We start from the raw sequence: 5,510 nt of genomic DNA on the forward strand, positions 1-5,510 counted from the left end.
CCAAACCTAACAAGAGATTTATGAGAAATAAAGACAACTGTGCACAACATGAAACAACATGAAATATTTAATAACAATATAAATTAACAATTCAATATGAATTATAAATTCTCTTCTACAAATTAAAAAACCTAAGTGAAAAGGCAGGCTCGATGCAAATGAAATGTGCACACATTAGTTGTGCAGCTTAATGTTTGGACAAATTCTGTACTCTTAATGCACATTACATTGCAACAGGAATTAAAAATAATTGTTGAGTATCGACTAATATCTTAGCACTTTACACCAAGATGCTGATAATAATGAGTGCGCTTTAAAGCCTGTAAAATATAACTAGATGTGCAAGAGAAGTAATTGGATATTTGTACATTATAAAAACCCAGCATGTTTAAATTAGTTTGTTACTCACCTAACATCCAGGCTGGGTCTCCCTAAGTGCGGGACAGCTATCCGTCTTTTGCTCTGATCAGTTTGTATTGTTCAAAACAAGGCCGGGAAAGGGGGTGCAAGACTTACAAAGGCCTGCATGTAAGCCTACAGCACCATCTGGCCCAAAAGGGATCAACTCAGGCTAATCAGTTCTCTCCTTCAATACTTGACCTACAACAGTTTCTTCTTCCACCTATTACAACTTCATAATGTCATAGACAGAATAATTTCAGAAAAATTATTGTGTACTTTGGTTCCATTAGTACCTTTGGTATGCAATCTTTAGTGCCAATATGTACATCTAAGGTACTAATATGACCTTTTTAGGTGCAAAGGTGTAATTTTTGACCATTTTTACAGTTTATCACTGGTTTTTGGAAGTTTCCAGTGAATATATGACATATCACAAATTACTACACTGTATTTTTGTAAAATAAACATTTATTTTTATGTTACTATAACCTAAAAAATTAAGTTAAACAATTTCAACTTGATTGTATAAGTTATCCCAAAACTTAAAATAGTAGGTTAATCATACCCGTCAACATTGTGATTTGAAAATAAGGGAAATTTCCTGAACCCTACCCTGCTGTTTTCATTATTATGTAAGGGAATGGATGAGGTGACTACACAAAAATGACTCTCTTATTTAGTAGTTTACTAGTCTTGTTTTCAGTAAAAATATCTAAAAATTCTTGAATAAAGATATATTTTCTTAATGAGCAAAATGACATAAGAAAATAAGTCTAGTTTTTATAAAAAAAATCTATTAATTTTGAAATAAATTTAGTTTTTTTCTAGTTGGCATATTTTTGCTTGTTTTAATCACAAATTCACTTTGATATTTTATTTTCTTAGGTCATTTTGCTCATCAAGAAAATGCATCTTGATTTAAGAATTTTTTAGATATTTGTACTGAAAACAATACAAAAAATGTGTACACTGCAAAAAATGATTTTCAATAAGAAAAATTCTTAGTATTTTTGTCTTGTTTTCAGTAAAAATATCTTAAAATTCTTAAATTAAGATGCTTTTTCTTGATGAGCAAAACAACCCAGGAAAAAAGTCTAGTTTTTAGACCAAAAATATCCAATTTAAGTGAATTTGTGCATAAAACAAGCAAAAAAGCTGCCAATGGGGTAAGCAAATTTTTCTTGAATTTTGTGTTTAATAAAAATGTTCAAGATTTTTTTCTTACCCAATTGAATTTTTTTTTGCTTGTTTTATGCACAAAATCACTTAAATTTGATATTTTTGGTCTAAATAGACTTATTTTCTTGGGTCGTTTTGCTCATTAAGAAAAAAATCTTAATTTAAGAATTTTTAGATAGAATATAATTTTTTGCAGTGTACCATGTATCATTATTTGTATGGCTCTCTTGCATCTGCATGTGACTTGATATACACATATAAATTCCTTAACACCTTCCTACACGCAGTTACAAAAACTGCACACCCCGTCACTCACACACATCAGCTTGCACATCCAAATGTTAAAAAACAAAAAAGATGTGTACGCTCATGCCGGCGGGCAGACGTGCGCGCGGCTGCGGCTCGTCATCCTCCACCCATACTTGCATCCTTGGGAAGCTTATCTTCTTTGAGTTTCATTGGTGGGTTTCATTTAAGTGATATGTTATAGATATACTGCAGCCTGCTTTACCGAAGGGGAATGAAGCAAACATCAAATACGGCAAATGGGATTTTTTTATAAAAAAATAAAAATACAGGAAAAATACGGGAAATAATTTAAAAGGGATGATGGCGAGAAATAATGGTAAAATACTGTAGAATCCCGGAAAAAATGGGAGAGTTAACTGGTATGGGTTAAATTGACTTGTTTAAATTTTATTCTGCATTTTTTACATTGTATGCCTATAATATTTTTCTGAATATACAATACCGGTCAAGAATCATGTGACAGAAAAGTTTGTCATGATCTTAAAAATCTTTCAATCTGAATGTGCACTGTAAAAACTGCAGCATGAAGTTAAAACAACTTGGTTTTGTAAATCCTACTATTTTTTACCTGCGATAATTTGACATAACTTATTAAGACAAGTTAAAAATGTTTAACTTAATTTTTAAGATTAAAGTAACATTGTGTTGATGATTGGACAAAATGCTGCATTTCTTTACAGTGTGTGTTTAAATGCTTGAAATTACTCGTGTAAACAAAAACATTTGTGTGCCAAACCATTTCTTTCAACAGAAAACTAAATTTTTATTTTAAAGAAATGGATTGAACATTAAAGAAAACGCAGCCAATAAGATCCCAGAGTATGTGCACTTTAACACTATTACAAATTCATCTCAAGGTGAAACCTAAAGACGCTTTTTCGATCAAATACCACAAATACGATGTGCAAATTCTAGGTATAGGGTGATTACACTTCAGATCATAAAATATAACACCGTCTTTAATTTATTCTGGACAGATTTAGTCACAACATTATTACGTTATGCTATAATTTGATGAGTTTACTATTATTCTGTAATGTGTAAATTTTTTTTAGATGAAACATGTTTTTATAAAAATCATGCTAAATAATTTTTATGGCCGTTTAATAAAAACACAAGACAAAATAGAGTTGCATTTGTATATTTCATATGTATCCACAGATAATGCTTTACTACACAGAACAATAACATTATTAAATACTGGCACGGAAACTCCTCATGTATCTATACAATCATATTTACTGACAGAAGGGGATAAACATGAAAACAAATGTCATAACAAATGTCTATGTTAAAATAATAAATTTTTTATCAATAAATTAAAGACATGTTACTGTAAATAAATAAAATGCTGTTTAGCTTAATTTAAGGCAAACTCTTATTCAGTCTAGTAACAGATCGTGTAAAATAATTCAAGCGATAACATACAAAGGTGCATTAACTTCACCCAAAGCAGGGATACAGAAAACCAGTCAGTCTTGTGGCACATCTGCATACCATAGCAGTTTATGACCCTATACAGATAAGTGTGAGGTTATAGAATGAATCTATTGCTACGCTAAAAGCTTTTCCACAGAAACATACATGACACATGGCAACCAGAGCTTTAAATGGCAAAGTAGTTTGAAAATGTTTATCTGGATGTCAATACAGCAATGAAAAAGCAACAGAGTTGCAGTGTTGTGGAAAACATCAAAATAATAATACAAACATCAAATATTAGATTATTACATTTATACATTGAAATGTCCCTTCATACACCCTTTAAATGTAGTATACTGGATGAAAACCAGAGTGTTGGTAGCGTAGTGCTTAGCGTGGGGGGCGACTTATAAGATAAGGTGCTCTGGAAGTTTAACAAAAAGAAAATATGAATAAGAAGCTCCTCATACAATTGCGGGACACACAGAAGACACAAATACTGTGAAAATCTGTATAATGCTCACATGAGAAAAGACATGGCAACCAATGTTGTTTCTGAGCAGTGGGGTTTATGAAGAAACGCATCAAACGACACCCTGTTTTAAAACGCATCTACTGTCTGACGGGATGGTATTGCACTTTAAAGGAAAACACCACCATTTTTCAATATTTTACTATTTTATTACCTCAACTTAGATGAATTAATACATACCTATCTTTTATCAATGCGTACATTTTTAATCTTTGTACAGCGGTTCGTGAATGTGTTAGCATTTAGCCTAGCCCCATTCATACTGACTCGTGTAACTACTCATGAAAAATAGGAAAAACATGGAAGTGTTTGGTGGCTTCTAAATTCATCCTTGTTTGGATCCTAAGGAATGAATGGGGCTAGGCTAAATGCTAACACATTCACGACACGCTGTACAAAGATTAAGAGCACGCATTGAAAAAAGATAGGTATGTGTTAATTCATCTAAGCTGAAGTATGAACATAGTAAAATATTGAAAAATTGTGGTGTTTTCCTTTAAATTTGTGCAAGTGTGTGCTAAACTAAATGTAAAATTGATTTCTGGGGTCATTTATGTCCGTTGGCCATTGGCATAGCTTTCCCCAATCAATCAAATTTTTAACTAAAGAAAATTATTTTATGCATTTTGGCACAAATCTGAGATTTTGGGATATGCATCTAGTAACTACTTCTATGACTTTTCCTGTCCTAATATACTTCATAACAATCAAAATCCCTTGAAACAACTTTTATTTCTGTATCATTGCTATATTCTGAAATCGTACCAAATCATTGCGTCTTTAAACTAGTCTATGTCTCTGTGACATATCAACCCACAATTCCCTTAGTCTTGTAAAGGTGTTGTGTTTGTGCACCGGTTTTCATTTTGTTAATCCACAATAACACTAGTCAAAACTTTCTACATTGTCTCCATTACTAAGTTCATTCCCTAAAATATGATGTAAATATTTTTGCAGACCGGTGTGTGTAAGGATATCGCAGAGTATGTCCTTCAATGGCGTGCTACAAAGCTACTGGTAATATATTAATACATAAGAAAATATAAAGAATCATCTAAATGATCCAGGCTGGGATTCTCCTGCTTAATGTAAACTGTCAGTAAAAAGATGCAAAAGAGGTCACTGGGACGATACACTTCCCAATACATACCTGTGAGGTACCACTATGCACTCTTTACGTACCAATGTGTACTTTTTTAAAGGGCACTGCCCCAGTGACAGCTTGTGTACCTTTCTTCTTAGTGTACACACTTTAATTTAACAAAGAAAACATCTGTTTTTGATAACATAAAGTATGAGTTAAGCAAAGGTGGACCTTCTAGATCAGAGATTCCCAATCAAATAAAAAATAAGGGCTATAAAAAAGCCGATAATATTTGAAAAATTATAATTGTGTGTTTAAGTCAATAAAACACGTTCTGTTACTCCCTACATCATCTGTAAATGATGTCTCCTTTTGTAGATGACACTTCTACCTATACATGTACCTTTATATGCAGTTGAGACACCAGACAGAGGTAGATTACTGCAACAGCGCTCTTAAAGGGACACTCCACTTTTTTTTATTTGCTCATTTTCCAGCTCCCCTAAAGGTAAACATTTGATTTTTACCGCTTTGGAATCCATTCAGTTGATCTCTGGGTCTGGCGGTACCACTTTTAGCATA

This window comes from Paramisgurnus dabryanus, chromosome 18 (genome assembly GCF_030506205.2).
Source record: "Paramisgurnus dabryanus chromosome 18, PD_genome_1.1, whole genome shotgun sequence".
Classification (NCBI taxonomy): Eukaryota; Metazoa; Chordata; class Actinopteri; order Cypriniformes; family Cobitidae; genus Paramisgurnus; species Paramisgurnus dabryanus.